At 42.2% G+C, this 17131-nt stretch overlaps 1 protein-coding gene across 1 annotated transcript in view; it reads left to right on the forward strand.

The window, feature by feature from the left end:
• The first annotated feature begins 1569 nt into the window (after positions 1–1569).
• SLC7A14 (solute carrier family 7 member 14) overlaps positions 1570–17131 on the forward strand; it is a 95874-nt gene continuing 80312 nt past the window's right edge. Inside the window, exon 1 of the mRNA XM_075937935.2 lies at positions 1570–1919. The gene's annotated coding sequence lies outside the window, so the exon portion shown is untranslated. The remainder of the gene's footprint in view (positions 1920–17131) is intronic.

Below are 17131 nucleotides of genomic sequence, written 5' to 3' on the forward strand. Positions count from 1 at the left end.
GGTTGAGGCAGTATGGCCATTCCTATGTTCTGCTCCTCTTCCCAGCATTAGTACTGATCCTCAACTTGAATTTTAGGTCAAAATGGTGAGGCTATGAATTATGGAAAGTACAAGTCTATGGAGAGACCCAAGGAGCAAGGAGACAACTTAGCACAGAAATTAGATTATGAAAAATGCAAAAGGAAATATTAGAGATAAGATTATGCCATAACCCCAAACACCCTCCAAATGTGCAAGTGTTCAAAATATAATCTACAAATCTTTACAATAGACCGCATTAGACCGAAAAGTAACACACTGTCCTAGTGTGTATCAGTCCCCATCTAGTACCTCAACCACATGAAGAGATTAGAGTCTGACAGGATTCTAAAGGGTAGAGTTGGCTATGAGCTGGAGTACCTTTAGCTTAAGCCACTGCAGATTGCTGAACAGCATCATGTAACACAGGCACCAGAGGAGACAAACACACATTTGGCCAGTGTGTTACACAAATACCAGAAGGAGGGGATGGAGGAGAGAGGATGATTACTTGTTCTCTTCATTCCTTCTGAAGCACTTGGCTTTGAAGACACCATACTGGGCTAGATGGTCCTTGCTCTGACACAGTATGGGCTGGTTTTAAGTTCACCAAACCTTTCCCCACATTTGAAGTGTTCACACAGTTGATCTGAATTGTGCACTTTCAGCCAATGTCAAGGAAGTACAGAGGGGACTCTTTCTCCACATTTTATAGCCCTGACCGATTTCCAGTTGCAAGCTAATTTGGAAAAGGCTCTGTCTGCAGCAGGCTATGGGAATTCCTCTGTATTCCTTGTTATGCCAGACCTTCACACTTTGACAACTACAGAAAACAGCAGTCCTTACTCGGGAGTTTACACTAGGTAGCTGCAGGATTGAGCCCTAAAGACCTGTGTGTGGGGAACTGTGTGAGACATTCGCTCTCATTTGGCATTTTCAATGGGATGCTGGCCAGAACCCCGTGAGTAGTGGAAAAAATGATGAATGGCCCTTGTCCTCAGAGAAGCCTAGCGGCATAGCATGGTGTGAGTGAGGACACGGTTCACTCCTTAGGCAGGCGGCTCACAGGGAAACAGGAGCCTGACACAGAACCAAGCGCAAAACTCCAGGACCTGTTCCCGTCTGCTCTGCTCCCAGCCCTCGGGCAGGGCTAGGCATGATGGGGGAGGACAGAGGCAGGGGTATAGCCCCCCTTTTGGAGACCCACTGGATGGGGAATCAACTAGGATCCACCTCTCATCCCCACTGCACGGGTGACTCAGGCAGGGACCCCCTCAGCTCCGGGGGCGGGGGCTGCGGGCGCAAGGCCGCCAGTGAGGGTGAGGGCAGCGGGCTGGCCCCAGGGAACTGCGGGGGTTCCGGGGCTGCGGCGGCTGCCGCTCAGCGGGGGCGCCCGGCTCTCGCGGCCGCCGCACGGGTCACGTGGCGGCGGGGCGGGGATGGGGAGCGCTGAATAATTGAGGAGCTGCAGCGCCCGGCCTCCCCCTCCCTCCCTGCCGGCCGCCGGGAGCTGCCGAGGCTGCACGCGCCCCCCTCCCTCCCTCCCCCTCCAGCCAGCTGCGCCCTCCAGGAGCGGCTCGCGCACCTCTCCAGCCGCCAGCAGCTCCTGCAGCCTCCTCCCCGCCGAGCTGCGCTTTGCAAGCCCGGCCCCCTTCCTCCCACTCCCGCTGCACCCTCCCTCCCCGTCCCGCTGGCTGCGAGAGCAGCAGGAGCTGGGCGCTGCCAACCTGCCTTCCCGCCCGCCCCCACCTCCAGCCCCTGGGCAGCAGGAGCCTTGAGCCGCAGGCGCTGCAGTCCCCCCTGTCCCCAGCCCAGTCAAGCTCCGCTCCTGCATCCTCCTCCGGAGCTGCCACCTCTCCCGCCCCAGCTCGGCTGAGTCGAGCTCCTGCGTCCTCCAGCGGGTGAGTGCTGACGAGCCCCTGTGCGCGGTACGGCTCCTAGCTGCCCTCCTCCTGGATCCACCTCCTCCCCCCCACGGCGGCCTGACCGCATTTCCCGGGATTAGGATTATACCGGAGGGGGGCAGGGGCTGGAAGGGGCCGTACTGACTTGCCCGTTCTCCTGGGAGGAGAGGGGCGATTGGGGGGTCGCGCCTACTGCTTTGGTAGCTTAGGGGTAGGGTTTGCCCCTTTCACCCTCCATCAGAGGCTGCCCAGGTCCCTGGAGGGAAGGGGGGCCCATGGGGGCTGCCGAGCTTGGGGAGTCCCTTCTGTTTCCTCCCTGCACATGGGAAGTTGAGGGGCAGCCTGATCCCTGGAGGAGGAGCCATCCACAAATGGGAGTGGGTTTTCTTGGTGTTCAAGTGTGTTTGAGGTGTGATGAGGGCAATGTCTGGGCTCTTTTTTCCTCCTCTTTTGCCCCTAACTGAGCACTCATTGGCCTGGGAGTGAGAAGGATCACTGTGTCTGGGAGCCAGAGTACCCCCTTACCCTTTGCACTGTGGTAAACAGTGCCTGAGATACTGCCATGCACTAAAGGGATGCAGAGGCCTCACACCCCTGGACAGAGCAGCATCCCCATTTGTTAAGCAGACAGCCAGGGCTGTGGACACCCTCCTCCCTGCCTCTGGGAAATGAGAATCCAGCAGCAGCTGAGAAGTAATTCACCTGGGATAGTGGTTTATTTGCCTGCCATTCACCTACCTAGCTTTTCCTTACCTTGGACAGAACACTAAAGAAGGGGAGGTGCAGCATTGGCATCTACTCCTGTTACAAGCTAGGAGGAAACAAAAACAAGGAAAACCAAACAGACTTCTTAATGATCTTGCTTAACTGATTCTAGAGGAGAAATGTGTGTTTTTAAAAGAGCTCGTAGCCTGTACTGTAAAGGGGAACAGAGGGCATGATGGATTTAAGTCTGATGAGCTCAGGATTAAGAGGAAACAGAGAGTGAGAGAGAGCAAAGTGAAAGGATAAACACAGAGGGATCTGAATGAAATTCTGTGTACCCAGGGAACGCTTTCCTCTTACTAGATCAGAGAGAGAGAGAGAGAGAGCGCACGCAGGGGACTAGTGGGACCAAAGAGAGTGGGGGATATACATGATACAAATCAGTACTAGGTGAGGGATAGAGAAAATGTAAGGAAGGCAAAGGAGTGAGTAGTTGGTTGCAGATAGCTGGCAGAATCAATATGATTGCATTTGCCATCAGACAGGTCTCTACTTTAGAAAGGGCCTGGACGTCATCTTACCATTAGGTGTTGTTGATGAAACACAGAATCTTAACCAAAGGGACTAATTTTGCTTGTGGTGAAAAGTGATTCATCTGTTTCCCGAAGAGCTGGTTTTTGTTGATGGGTTTGACTCTGTTCACGTCATAGCTGTGAGTTCTCTCTCTCTCTCTCTTCAGTTTACTAGTGTGTGAAATGGAAATGCAATATTTGCTTCCCTACATTGGAGAAGTGTTATGAAGATTAGTTGATGGCTGCACAGCATTTTGAAGGGGGGAAGGCTATCTAAAGGCTAAGTACTATTAACAAATCCCAACCACTGAAAAAAATTCAGGAGTGCTATATAACAGAGGCATAGGTGCTGTTCGAGGTGCTGAAATCTCCATTCTTAAATCAGCAAAAGGATTTACACTAAATAGTGACAATGGAGATAGTTTATAAAAACCTTGCATTAAACAATAACATTATGACTATAGCTGGAAATAGTCAAGGCATTAAAAACATGACTGCCATACTACCCTTGACCTATGGTTGCAAAACCCTCACAGTAATGCAAAAAACATCACTGAAAGATATGTTCCCAAATTTAGGGCTTAACACTCACATCAATTTTTATGAAACAAAAGACAGGACTATGCAGCACTTTAAAGACTAACAAGATGGTTTATTAGGTGATGAGCTTTTGTGGGCCAGGCCCACTTCCTCAGATCAAATTGTGGAAGAAAATTGGCACAACCATATATACCAAAGTGATACAATGAAAAAAAAGTGAACACATATAAAATTGATGAATCAGATTTAAGAACAGAGGACGGGTGAGGGGGGAAGGTTAGTGTCTGTGAGGTAATGACATTAGGGGTGATAATTGGGGAAGCTATCACCTCTAATGTCATTATATCACAGACACTAACCTTCCCCCCTCCCCTGTCCTCTGTCCTCAAATCTGATTCGTCAATTTTATATGTGTTCACTTTTTTTTCATTGTATCACTTTGGTATATATGGTTGTGCCAATTTTCTTCCACATATTGATCTGAGGAAGTGGGTCTGGCCCACAAAAGCTCATCACCTAATAAACCATCTTGTTAGTCTTTAAAGTGCTGCATAGTCCTGTCTTTTGTTTCAGCTAGACCAGACTAACATGGCTGCATCTCTATCACTATCAATTTTTATAACTCTCATTGATTTAGAGCTATAGTGAGCCACATTCAAGACTAGGATAACTCCATGACTCTCTGTTGTTAAGTACTTATTACCACTTTTTAGGTGGAATTTTCCAAAGCATCTAAGCCATTACTCATAAGTCACTTTGGGCTTGTATATGTGGTGGAGTAATATGCTCTATGGGAGTGGGATTTCTAAAGCATAGTAGCATGTTGTACATTAATTGGTCCATGAAGACCCTTGGTGTACTTTGAAGTAATACTGCTAAAGAACTGATAATCTGCAATAGAGAACCTTTAACACACATTAGTAGGGTCTTCATGGACCAATTAATGTGCAACACATTAGTGACCTTTAGAAATCATACCCTCGCAGACCACATTACATCACTGTGTAGACAAGCCCTTAGGAACTTTTGAAGATCCAGCAATCTTTAATCCACTTGACAAGCAGTGGACCACATTCCCCTGCAGTTACATTGTCTGCTAAATGTCAATTTACATATTAGGAGTTAGTGCATCTCGATTCAGACTGGGTCAACAGATCTCCTGTAGCCCCTCTGCCCTCCACCAGTAGGCAATAGCACCAGCTATCTTCCCTAGGGATACATCTCTCCCTCTCACACAGATTAACTGCATTAATCTGGCTCATTAAATAATCAATCCTCTCTATATCCCTCAGCAATAGGCAAGTACATTTTACCATGGCAGGTTATTTGTTCAATGGCCCCAAATTTGTCATTTGACACTACCAGTTGGGTTGATACAGGTAGGTGTGATAGACTTAGACTTTTGTAAGGCATTTTACTTAGTACTGCAGGACTATCTGATTAAAAAAATATCAACAAAGCATACCTTCAACGGATTAAAAAATGGCTGACGGGTTTCAAAAAGTAAATATTACTGAATGTAGATGTTTCTAATGGGATTGCACAAGGGTAAGTACTAGACTGACGGTACTCAACATTTCATCAATAATATGGAAGACAATATGAATCACTGCTTATATGTTTTGTGGATGGCCCAAAGATTGGCAGAGCAGTAAATATTGATGAAACTGACATTGAAGTAATGTAGCCACTTCTGGGGTCCACACTTTTGAAAGAATGTTGAAAAAATGGAGAGGACATATAAAAGAATAAAAAAAAATGATTCAAGGGCTAGAGAAAATGCTTTACAATAAGCTCAATCTGTTTATCTTATCAAAAAAGATTGAGATTTGACTTGATTAGAGTGCATAAATAGCTCACTAAGAAAATATGGTGTAGTAAAGAGTTCTTGAATCTAGCAGAGAATGACATAACAAGAACCAATGCCTGGAAGTTGAAGCCAGAGCCAAATTGGGAAATACGGCATACTTTTTTAACAATGAGGTGAATAACCAAACTATTAAGGAAAATAGTGGATTATCCTTTTTGGATGTCTTCAAATCATAACTAGCTGTCATTCTAGAAGTTGTGCTTTAGTCAAACACATTTTTATTGGGGTCAATACGGAGATAACTGGGTGAAATTTAAAGGCCTATTATATACAGGTCAGACAAGAGGATCTAATGGTCCTTTCTTGTCTTACATTTTATAAATCAACGAATAAGGCCTCCTGAGTAGAAGTCCCCTCTATGCACTCACACTCAGTTTCTAACAGGAGCTTCAGCATATACTCTGAGAGAAGAATTAATAAGAAACCACCTCAACTTTGAATTTCTTACTTTTCCCTTCAGACTACCTCCAAATTTTAACTTTGCTCAAAAGGAACTTTTCTTTGTATGCATCAAAGACAAGCAAACCTTGCATATTTTTTGAGTGAACTTACATTTTACACTGATCTAAATAGCATCATATACTCATTTGACCAATGTGAAAATTCATCCCAAGTGCAATATTACTGATTTCCTGTGGAAGAAGGAAGAATTTGGCCCAAAAGTGTTTTAAAGATGGATACACAAGCTTATATTCCCTTTTTTTTAAACAAAATTTATTTGGGGGCACAGTGGATCATAATGGCTCCTAATCTATTGTGTAAATCCTGCTCATATTTCAGACTACTAATCCAAGAAACTTCTTTCCTCTTTGGATATAAAACAATGTGTTTCCTTAATCCAAAGGTTGCACATGCCCAGAAAGGGCATGATCCTGATCCCATTGAGGCCAATGAGGGTTTGGTAGTGATTTCAGTGAGAGCAGGGCCAGGCCTTAATTGCCAAATTCATTGCTCCTTGTAAACTGGTACAGTCCCTCTGAAGTTAGTAGGTAGCAAAGGATCACATACCATTGAATATAGCCCAGGGCTCCATGCTAAAAATTCTTATGACATTTTAATTTAAAAGACAGCAGAAAGTAGTTGATAAATGAATTAACTCAGACCCTCCCAATCCCAGCTCCAAAATACCTGACCACATCAGTCCATTGCAAAACTGAAAACTCTCTGGAAATGTTCTGTTTAAATTAGTAAATATTTTCATTAGTAATAAAAATTTAAACAAGAATCAGGTATTTCTTATTTGGGCAAAATGGTGGGATTCCTGAATCTAAAGAACAACCAAATGAGTGGATAATTTTTGTGAGTTTCAAACTTGGTTAAAGAAATTAAGTCCACTCTGGCTCCACCCCAAAATTTATATGTAGGCCTTAATTTACAATCCTTTTTGAGTAAAGCTCTCTTTGTGGGGGAGAAAAATTAGCAAATGTACAAATTCAAGAATTATGACAAATATTTTTGGCTAAGTTCTGAAAATTAGATTTAAAATAGAAACCCTGACAAAATTCCAGTAGTAGTCCACCAGCTACTTATCTGAATTACCACAATGTAAGCTTAGAGCAACTCCCATGAAGTAACTGGAGCTACTCCTGGTATAAATGAAAGCAGATTCTGGCCTAAAGTAACAAACACCAGAGATTCATAAATTATTATTCACTCAAACAATGAGATACAGCTAAGTTATGAATGTTAATTGAGAACAGTTTTGTTAGTATTCAATAAATGTTTTCATGACATGTATGGTTCTTTCATCTCACTATTTACCTCAATTCTGGGCAATATGGTTCTGGTTAATTGCGTGAGATCCCAACACAAACTGTGGACCCATTCTAATGCTAACACTTCTTCTCTATTCTATTTTATATTGGTTAAACTAGAACATTGTTGTTATTTTTCCCTGCAATAAAAACGTCAATGTGAAGCCTAGGCATTTAGTTGTAGAAAATAAAAACAGTGAGGTGGAGCGATGCAGGAGACCTACATTTAGCCACGTGATTCTATTGTTTTATTGTTAGTCAGCTTTACTATTATATCAATAATTTACTGAAAGACATAATACCATAAATTAACTCTACCTGGCAGGTGAACAAAAGAACCGCTTTTACAGCACAATTTTTCAAACACTGCATTCTAATTCATGAGCATATCTAAAATTACAGGGCCAGGTAGTTTATTCCTAGCAGGGAAGTAGCTTGTTGCTGAATAAAATAGTTATTGCTATTATATTACAAGCATGTAGGGGGGATTTAGTTGCTAAATCTTTTATGCAAGTGTTTTAAAAAGTGAGTAACTGACCCATAAATAAGCTGAATAGAGCAGAGCAGGTCTAAGGAGTTCCAAGACTGAATCTTTAGATATTAAAATGCCACAATACTATTTTTGCATTCTGAATTTGAATAAAATAATAAAATATTAAATTCAAAGCAAGGCTAAATCCTAGGCTACATCTACACTGCAATGCTATTTTGGGACACCGGAGTAGCCCGAAATAGCTATCCCACATCTTCCCAGCAAGCCCGTTATTTCGAAATATAAAAAACTTACTATTCCAATGTCCCTGTAAACATCATTCCATAAAGAGTAAAAGACGTTTTTGAGATAGCGAGTTATTTCAAAATTTAGTCCTGTGCAGACAAATTACAAAATAAGCTATTTCAAAATAAGATCAAAATAAGATATGCAATTTGCATAGTTTAAATTGTGTATCTTATTTCACGCAACGGGGCAGTGTAGACACACCCCTACTATCTTCTTGCCAGAGTAAAGACTTCAAATTGATCCCTATATGTATTAAATTTACTCAGGAAGTGAATAATGAATATATAAAGTCTTTTATTTCTCAGTTGCCAGTATGAATACAGCCTGTGATGGCAGTGACTTCAGTGTTGCCCATGTTTAGTGGTCAATATGAAAAAAATTGGCAGCCTCCATCCTACTCCCAGTGCATTATATCACCATCCCTTTAGCACTAAACAGCAGTCTTGCTGGCCAACTTTGGATCACGGTTCAGCAGAGCTCTGTAGATTATGCTTAGCTTTAAGCCTTTGCTTCAGACCATCTCTGTTCAGAAAATCACATAAACATGTACTTAAGTTCCACTGATTTCAATGGGTTGTATGCATATGTTTAAAGTTAAGTATGTGCTTAAGTGCTTTGTGGAATTGGGCTGTAATAGTATGGAGAATAAATGGACTCATGTCTAGAATTGGTTCTAACAAGTCAGAGTTGGGGCTCACTAGTCTGGCAGTGAAGGAAGCCAGCACTGCTGTTGTCTGTTCTCGATCCCTATACATAAATAAATAGAAGGCTTTGGCCTCAGGCTTTCCACACTATTTAAGCTAAGCAGTGAGGCTTTGTGCTGGAAGCTGTGAGCAGACCCATTCTATCAACTGTGTGCAACTGAACCCTTATGTGTCCCTGAGCAAGCCCCACTGAAGCTAATTCAAAATGCGACACTGGTCATAGAATCTGCAGAGCCAGTAGCCCTAGCACCCAGCACAAGTGCTGCAGAGGGGCTGTGACCACAACTCCAACCCACCAGCTATACTAGTTGTGTGAAGACTGAGACAATGTATAATGCCAGGTTACAGGGACAGGGAAGGGATTTTACCCTCTCAGATCACATGCATCTGTTTGAGCACATGCAAGTGTCTGTTTCATACATTAATATGCATCAACATCGAGGAGAGACCCTAAATGGGCCCTGCATGTGTAAATTCCTTTACCTAATTCACAACTGATAAAATCCACATATGAGAAGAGCACACTCAGGCAGTTTGCTTGTAAGAGGAACTGAAAAATTGCAGTTTACTTCTAGCCACTGTGTACAGACCACTGATTTCTTTATTCTGTCAATCTTGGATGTGCAGTAGCATCTGAGTGCTTCACAGTCCTTTTAATAGCTTTGTGAGGTGGGCATAATGTGATTATCCCCATTATACAGATGGGGAACTGGGGCTCAGAATGCGCAAGCTCACACAGGAAGTCTTGTGGGGCAGGGAATTAGACCATGGTTTATTGAGTCCAAGAGTAATACTTTCTGGCTACTGGACCATCCTCTCCTGACTTAATAAAAATGTATCCCTGTAAGGGCTGGAGATGAATAGCTGTACCAATATTATAATTACTCATTTTTACAGTTTTGTAGCTCTTGTAGAAAGAGCTTAAAAAGAATAACAAAAGTGGAAAGCAAAAAGCCCCAAATAATATTGGCATGTTCCAAAAGAAACACAGTAAAGGCTCCTACCAAGCCAGAGAACAAGTACACACGTTCCCACAAGGACTGCTTCTTAGGGCTTGCCTACAAGAGGAAGTTATTCCAGAATAAGAAGAAAGCTGTGAATTTAAAGCACAATTACTATTCTGGAATAACTCCCCATATAGACACATCTATTATTATTTAGTAATTACTGCAACAGCTATTATAGGCTACTTCCCAATGTGGACACGTCCTTATATGTGGCATTGATCTACGATTCTCTGCCTCAATTTCAGTGTCAGCTCATTAGTGTGTGATGGGATTGAAATATCAGAGATAATTCAGCTGTCAGATGATTCTGTGGACTTAATTCACTTTGCATACTGAAGTTCTATTCATTAAAGAGCCTGCTAAGTATAAGCAGGGGAATGGTCCCACTATTGTGGGGAACTTTCCTGGCTTCCATACTACCCCGGTGAAATGGATCAGCAAAAGGATCTGAGTCCCGGCTCCCACTTCTTTTACCCAAAGCCCTCCCTGATTCTGAGGACTCCCCTTCCACTCTCCTGAGTAGCAGAGTCCTCGAAATCCCAACAAGGCTGGGCCCAGGTTTTCTGGGGCTTACTCCCCGACCTTATAGTCACTTAGGGCAGGGGCTACGGTATCCTCACTCCAGGGTTCTCTCTGCACACTGGATGCTTTCTTGAACCAGTGATCATTACATACAGTTCAAAGCAAATACAATTTATTAAACAGCAACTGATTAAAAAGAAAAGAATAAGGAAAAAATGAAAAAGGTTAAAAGAGAACACATAGCCCCGCTCTGTAGCACAGGGATATCACAAACAGCAGTTTGCAGAGTGTAAGGACAGTTCACAGTCTTTCCCTATAGATCCCAGGGCGCTCTCTCAGGCCCCGGCTGTGCTGCGCGCGGGGGTGGGGGACAGTCTGCAGTTTGGACATGCTTGCTCTGCCAGTGACCACATGACTTCAGGCTCTAGGTGGCAGGACCCCTCTTCCAGTTGGAGTTACAATCCCTCTCCAAGTCTGGACTGCAGAGACTCTTGACTGGTAGTATCTCCCTGTCCAGAGCCTCTTTTCCCCACTTTGCTGGTCCCAGTTGCTCACCAGTCCCAGCTGCTCACCACACCCAGCTGCAGACTATGCTGCTTTGCCAGCCTCCAGCTCCTTGCTTGCTTCTCTGACCCCTTTGGCTCTGGTCACTGTAGGTCTGCCTCTCAGTGCAGCTTGCACTCCTTGGGCTGTGAGTGTCTGACTGTCGCTGCAGGGTCTGCTCCTCAGTACAGCCTGGACCCCTTGCTACTCTTCTTAGCTCTCTCCCCCTTTGACTCAGACCCCAAAAATCTCAGCACACACGGAGGATGGGACCTGGTCTCCTAATTCCTCCATTGGCCTGTCCAACCTGTCAATCAGGCTAACCTGGAGCGTTGGCTTCTTCCCATTGTCCCTGGCGTCTGTCAGTCTCAGGGCCCTGATTTCTCATAGACACTTCCCCTTTTGGTACTGGGAGCTGGCCAACCAAAAACTCCCACTGAGTTTTAGTAAGGGGCTAAACTCCCCTTACGTTAGTACTAGTTCTTATCACATCGGTCAAAGAAATCTCTCATACAATTTTTAGATGATTCTACATACTGCTAATGGTTAATTCAGATGATGTCTTTCTTAATCAGTTGTGATGCTGAATTTCCTGCTACTGTAAATAAGTGCAGCTCTATTGATTTTAGTAGAGTTTTTCCCATTTGCATCTGCAATTAATTTAATCCTAAAACTTTGGAAGTAATTGCTGTATAGTCTGAGATAGACAAATGGTTGTTAATGAATAAGGTATTTGGGTACCAAGATCATTCTTCTGTTCCCATTAAATTCAGCATATGTTTTGCCATTGATTGTTCCAGACTGACACACACTAATTAATAATTGTACCAAGAAGTGTAATTTTTTGAACTGCTGAATCCTATAAGAGCAGAATAAATGGCTCGTGCAAAAAGTGTTCAAGCAAATATTTATTCGACACTGGATATTCATTTCAAAACGCCATATAGAATTTTAATGAAGATTTTGTATGTCTTGACAAACCAATTTGGGCTTCAGTTTTAAATGATATAAAAATAAATGTTATATCAGTATAAATGCTTCTATGGTTTTTCAAAAATTCAAACACACACACACACATACACCTACATCTCCCTCAGTAGTGTTTGCAAACATCTCAGAGCATGAAAGTGAAATTAATTAGAAATAAAAGTGAAACTGGGACATGTAATTGAATTGTCAGTTGACTGACATGCAGAAAGGAAACAAAGTCTGAATGAAAAGTAACATTGTTATCTGAAGTACTTACATTTAGGAAGTTTTTCCCTGAGATTTAATCTAAATTTGCTATGTCATAGTTTGAATCCACTGCCTCTGTGGCAAGATTCTTTCAACTTTAATAGAACAGGAGGTTTTTTGGTTATACAGTCAAGGAATTGTAATATTGAGAGCAATAGGGGGCATGAGATCTTCAGTTTTGCATACCCAATTACATAATCATTTATTTTTTTAAAAATTAGGGTAATTTTGCATAAACAATGAGAAGTCTTGTAGCAGCTTCTAGATTAGCTGATTTATTGGAGCATAAGCTTTCGTGGGCAAAGACACAATTCGTCAGATGCATCTAGGGTAATTTTGTAAGCTCATTGGACTGAAAGTTCCACCTGCAGCAAGAACATCTGTAAGCCATATTTCAGTAGCAATAGTCTTTATCATACTTAGAGCTATAGTATAGATAGTCCTAGAATAGGGATGTTAAAATGAGTTTAATTATGTAATTGTGTAACCTCTGAAAATTTTAGTGGCTATGTGGGGGTGGGGAGAAACTCCCACCTGCTGCCCCACACAACTGCCTCTGTGTCTGAGGCAGTAATGCGAGGAAGAGGGGGAAAGCTCTGTGTAACCGTGCACATTAACCGATAAGCCCAGGCTTATTGGTTAACCACGTAAATTGTTACACTTTCACATTCCTATCATAAAACTCTTCATGGGGGTTGCTTGCATGGTTTCAAGAAAATAATACTGCTTCCAGTTTTTATAGTGTTGGTCTTTTAACCAACAAATTGCTTTTCGCTCTATTTTGACTACTGCTACCGAGAAATACTCTAGACCAGGGGTGGCCAATCTGCAGCTCGTGAGCCGCATGTGGCACTTCCAAGGAAAAATCACAGCTCCTACACCCGCGGCTTGCAAGCCGCCTGCAGCTCTTCAAAAGAAAAATTGCAGCTCCCACACCTGCGGCTGTTCTGTGTTCCCCTGCTCTGACCTTTTTTTCCTTGTCTGGTCTGGGTGCTGCTTGTGGCAGCGAGATCTGATGCTGCGGCTGATGGAAGCCTGCTTGGGCCATGTGCGGCTGTGAAAGGGGCAGTGGGTTTTTTTTCCCGTCAACTTCTTTCCCTCAGTTCTTTGAGTTGTATCCACCACTATTTTGGCTCTTTGTCTGTAACGGGTTGGCCACCCTGGCTCTAGACACCCATTTGGCCTTATATATGTGTTTATAATTTGTTTACTGGAAGATGTCACAACATACTCATGCTACTGCTTGGGTGTTACTCATACTATGTAGATATTTGGCACCATCTCTTAACTTAGAAGATAAATGACTAAGACACAGATAACCAGATAACCTTCTTTCAGTAACCAATTTTAGCCAACTATAGTTCACATTACTCATGTGAATAGTTACACTGAAATCCCTGAGATTGCTTATGTTAGTGGGTAAGGGGGATTTGGCCTAGTGAACAATAATAATCCTGCAAACATATAATCAAGCTGTAGGACCCAATGCTTCTCCTGTTCTTCTGGAGAGGAGGGTGCTATTCAGAGTTTGTTTTCTCTGGTGTGACTGCAGCACTATCTACTCAGTATTGAAGGGTTACTCAACCAGGACATGAATGTTCTGGCCACTTAATGAAAATTGCCATGACCTAGGTGGTTTTCATTAAGCGTGTTTAAGATGGCAGCCACATGGTTCCATCTGAACAATCACGTGGCCAATCAACCCCTTACAGTCTGTATTGAGGATCATCAATTTCTTTCCTAGCCAGCTGTCATTTATTTAGGAGTAAACCTGGATCACAGTCTAATGTTCCAATCCCATCTAGAACACTTCAATAAATCATCTCTTGCATCGCCTTTGCCCAATAGCTTGTGGGAACCTGCTGGGGAGCAGAGGTGAATGTTTTGTGAGCCTCAGTCCTGAAGCTGCTATTCGCTCCAGAGGAATATTGTGCTGCACTTTGGGAAAGAAATCAGCATGTGATTGACTAATGTAGTAACATCCTTTTGTGGTCGTCATTCATGCACTATGTCCAGTGCTGCCAGGCTAATGACAATCTCAGATAAACAATGGCCTATCAAGGCCAACAGCTATGTCCTTGCAGAATGGCAGGGCCGAAATTCTAGGATAGAAGCAGGCATGCTGACAATTTCAGAAGCCCTAGTTTACATCCACTTATTTGCAAGCTGGGATCTTAGGCAAGCATAACAGGCGTCTGACTGAAACAACCATAGTGGCTCCTATCATGCAGAAATGTGGCTCAATCCAATTTTCACAATATGATTTTGGGAGTAGCAATGCAGATAGTCCAACCTGTAGTGCAGGAGTGCACAATCAGAAGATTGGAGGCTGGACTGTAACGCCTTACCTTCCTCAGTGACACAACAGTTAGATGACAGTCTAGATATCGACTGGTGCATACAAAAGAAGATTGTAGCACTTGTAGATCTAACCAAACTTGTTTTCTACACTAGCTCAAGTAACAACAACAACAGAGAATCTGAGGTAACACTGGCTACATCCTCAAACAGCCATTGGCCAAGCTGCCATAGCGTCACCATTACTGTCTCTCAAGCTAGAACAAGGCAAGCTCAGGTCAATTACACTTCCACTTGCAGTGTAGACACACATTTATAGCAGAGTAGACTTGAGCCCATCCGTATTTTTACTGAGAGGTTCTAGTGTCCTAAACCACAACCTCACAGCATACTCATTTCTTTTTCTTGTATGAAATAGATAACTGTCAGCAATATGGCATGTATTATATGGTTGCTTTGGAGAAATTAATAGTCTGTGCATTTTCCTATCATGTTTCCAGATATTTCCTTTTTTCAGCCATCTCTTGTGTTAATTAGTTGATTAGCAAAACACTGACACAGAGCAGCAAGGCATAATCAATTTCAGTTGTATAACCTAGATAGAACATGATAATCAATTAATCAACCCATGCACCAGCATCCAAAAAAATTAATTCATTTGAAAACTGAAAGAGAACAGAAGTACTTTTGAAAGGCTAGTGCATTTACAGTTTGAGAAGATTCAGAATCTCAGTTACTGAGCCAGGGGGCTTAACAGAGACGGTGAAAAGCTATTGGAAAGTGAGAGCCTTTGTCAAGCAAGGAAGAAAAAAATACTTAACCTCAAAAAAGGAGACTCTCAGGGGGTTTTAAAGCAAAAATCAGAAATATTGAATGGGGCTTAAATAGGAGATGGTGAGTTTTCGAAATAACTAGTTTCTTTCAATTTTTAAATGATTGAATCTTTCTGTTGAATAGTCAAATTTCAGCAGCCTGCTAACATTACTATATCATCTTCAACTCTGAGAACACAAATTCCTTTCTCCAGAGATCACATGTTCCGTAAACCATAATCTCATGGTAATGAATGTTGGGTAATACGCACTGGCAATGGATTTGAACTGGTGACATAAAGATGAAAGGTCTATAATCTGAACCAGTTTATCTCTCTTCCCTTTTGCAAACAACAGTTTCTTAGGGTGTATCTATACAGCACCTAAACTCGAAATAAAATGCACAATTTTCACTATGCAAATCACATATCTTATTTCAAAACTATTTCGAAATAGCTTATTTTGAAATTTGGCGCATCTACAAAATGCCAAATTTCAAAATAACTCACTATTTCAAGCCATCTCTTATCCCTCATGCAACGAGGTTTACCAGGATAGCAAAATAGCACACCCGTTATTTTGAAAAATATTTTGAAATAATGGGCAACTTGTGTAGACACAGGGTAGTTATTTTGGGATACCTCTGGTATCTTGAAATAGTCATGTATTGTAGACATACCCGTAGTGTGTTCTGAAACTGACTTGACTGTCTTTGTTAAACAGCAACAACTTCAGCTATTATAACATCTTCAGTCTCATCCCACAAATATATACCCCTGCATGTAGTCCTTGCACTTCCAAAAACTTCCATGAGATCTAAGAAAACTACATCAGGAAGTAGGGACTATTTGCCATAATTATAGTTTTCACACCAATGATAAAGAATCAGGGAAGGCAAAAGACCCACTCGGGACACTGATGTCCGCGTGGAGTATATAGCCCCTCTCAAACACAAAGGCTGCCAGAAGTAAGCATCACTAAGGTAAAGGAGAATGATATTTTTTTCCTTTCACTGATTGCAGATAACACCTGAATGCAAGGAGCAGATTTGCCTATGTTTTTTCCGTATATCACCACTGTGGGGTTGCTTGATATGGAATAGTCTACAATAAGTCAACCTTTCCCTTCAATAATTCTCCCTGTCTTCAGCATCCATGATCTTCTAGAGCTTGTATGGCCCAGAAAGCCATGGATACACAGGATTGCTCACACCAGTTGTTCAAAAATTATGAGTCAGCCCCCCCTTCATGAGATTATCTTTAAAATAAAGGAGCTTTTTAAAAATAATCCATATGGAGTTTATTTTATTTGCCTTCTGGGTTTTCTGAGCCTTTTGGATGCAGGTGAGTCAGATCTTCAACCTTTTTTTCACTATCACAAGAACTAAAAACTCACTTTTAAAAACAAGAACGCTGAGATTTTTCACAATCACATGACTGCAGAAGGTGGGGCTTTAGGAAACAGACCAATCATTATAATCATAAATAAAATAAACTCATAAATCACAAGAGTTGACCACACTGGGTATTTTGTATTATATCAGGTCATAACTGCAAGCTATTAATTGCAAAAGCTACTCAAAGAGTGAGGTCAGCATGAGAACAAGGGAGCAAGACTGATCCTATAGAGCAGATTCTAAGAAGTTCTGTGCACTTGCAGATCTCATTGATTTCAATGAGAATTGTAGGTGTTTGGTCCCTCTTAAAATCAGGCCTATGTTTTAAATGCTGATCATTACTTTTCTTGTTGGGAGGATATAATGTCAAAGTGTCATGCCAGTTCTTTCCTGAATAAGATAAACTATGTTGTTGCCGTTGATATTCATGATATATACAGGAAAGAAATAAGCTGTCATTATCATGTAT

Source organism: Pelodiscus sinensis, chromosome 10, assembly GCF_052426305.1.
Source record: "Pelodiscus sinensis isolate ZL-2025 chromosome 10, ASM5242630v1, whole genome shotgun sequence".
Lineage (NCBI taxonomy): Eukaryota > Metazoa > Chordata > Testudines > Trionychidae > Pelodiscus > Pelodiscus sinensis.